This window comes from Piliocolobus tephrosceles, chromosome 1, assembly GCF_002776525.5.
Source record: "Piliocolobus tephrosceles isolate RC106 chromosome 1, ASM277652v3, whole genome shotgun sequence".
Taxonomy (NCBI): Eukaryota; Metazoa; Chordata; class Mammalia; order Primates; family Cercopithecidae; genus Piliocolobus; species Piliocolobus tephrosceles.
In genome coordinates this window covers 60,760,465-60,762,396 of record NC_045434.1, presented here as the reverse complement: position 1 = coordinate 60,762,396, position 1,932 = coordinate 60,760,465, and the positions used below count along the sequence as shown (strand labels likewise).

Here is a 1,932-nt window from a genome sequence, read left to right as displayed (position 1 = left end):
GATGCTACCCATCTGCCTTCCTCTTCTCCCCATCCCTCCCTACCCCAAATAATACATCAGTAATAGCCAAAAACTACACACATGCTATGCTGTAACAATGCAGTTAACACTATTGGGAAGTAGGCTGTGGGCTGTGGAGATGCTCTTTGAAGATCTACAGTATTTTTATTTGCTCTCCCACACACCCAACTCTGCAAGTGTTGTCCTTCACAGAAAGCCCTTTGCTTTTCTCAGCAAAATGAAGAATAGGCTGCCTTGAAACACTTATCACCCTTCGCCTTCACTGGGATAGGCCTGCAAACTCTACAGCTTGGAATGACTGTAAAGCACTTGGGCTGCTGCAGGGCACAGAAACTATACTGGCTCTTCAAAGGACATCTTCTCAAGCCACCTCTATGCTGTCAAGACAAGTAGAACTCCTTCCCTTCCTACTGGAAACCCACATTCAGATGTGACAGGGGCTGGTACTCAGGAGAGTCAATTCTTATCATCTTTTTTGTCATCCTCCTTCTTGGGGTAGGAATGCCTTTCCTCATAGAAAGATATGACAACCTGTGGGCACTTGACATTGGCTTCCTTGCCAGGAAACAGGTCAGCCTCATCAGAGTTTTTCCATTCCACTGGGAACATGAGCTCTCCACTGAAGTCTGTAGCTCCAATAATCTGCTGTGGCATCAAACCCCCAGCAAAGCCTCATGGCTTTTCTGACCCTTCTTTCTTCTTCTTTGGTTTGCTCTCCTCTCCCTTTAAAGCAGGAGATGTAAAACAAAACAAAACAAAACAAAAAGACACAAGTTTTCTGTATGGGCTGACTCACTCCAAGGCCCAGTAATAAGCAAGGCTGTGTCAGGGCTCTTATAGTGCTATCAGCAGAGCCAGAGCCCAGAAGGAATGGGCTCCAGGAGTAGGGATGAGAAAAACAAGTTCTTCTTATCAGTTTCCCCTTTTAAAAATTCTCTCCCCATACCATTATTCTTTGTTCTGCTCTCCTAACTATTTTTGTAACTATTTCTGGAAGTTGGTAAGGATTTTGTAAGTACCTGTTTTCCCATCTGTGCAGTATGGCAAAGGTCGCAAGACATGCCTGAGTTTCAACATCTGTCACTGTTTGATAAACTGCCTTTGTTCTGCTTCTGTAAGCTTGCTTGCCCGCCCTGCAGGTTTCACACCACTAGTTGACCAACCCCCTTCGGATGCATGTATAAAAGTCAAGCCCTGTCTTTGTTTGGGGTTCACTCTTTGGATGTTAATCCGCTGGGCTGGTGTACCTAAATAAATCCTCCTGAGTCACCCATTGGTAGCTCCTGTCTCTTTAATTCCCACAACACCTTATCTTCAAAATCATCAGCTTTGCGCTTGCCTCCCTCTGATTTATCTGTCTCATGTGTTGTTTTCTGTGACTGCAGAAACTCAGCAATGAGGTCAGGGCAATCCAGGTTCTCTTCTGGTTCCCATGTGTGATCCTCATTGAAGGCCCCTTCCACTTTAGGAGCTACTCTACTTTTCCCTTTACCACTCCACAGTTGAGAACTTTTTCCACCACAGATTCCTCTTCCTCCACTTCTAGCACCTCCTCCACTTTCTTCTTGTTTTGTTTTTTCCTCATAGTGCCCGCTAGCTTTCTGGTGTAAAGGGTGACACTACTCAGAGCAGTGCCCAAGAGTCCAAGAGGAATTGGTGCCACACTACTGGCACATCACAGTGTGTCGGCAGAGGGAGTGGCACCCAGGAAAGCAGCAAGCCAGGTGGCCGCAGTGGAGCCCCTCCCTGAAGTGGCCTACTGCAGGTCCTTGCTAAGGGCCCTTCACTTAGCCAAACAAAAGAACCTCGCACTCTGCGCTGCCCACCTCCCACCCTCTTTCAACATTCTTTTTGTTCAAGTGTGTTGGTTAATTCTTTCAGCTTTTGTATGCTGAAAAACTTGTGTCCTAC

The 1,932-nt window shown here is 46.4% G+C and overlaps 1 pseudogene; it reads right to left on the bottom strand.

Annotated features, from left to right (window-relative positions):
* Window positions 1–477: 477 nt before the first annotated feature.
* On the bottom strand, window positions 478–1,606 carry LOC111522712 (annotated as a pseudogene).
* Between the last annotated feature and the right edge of the window lie 326 nt (window positions 1,607–1,932).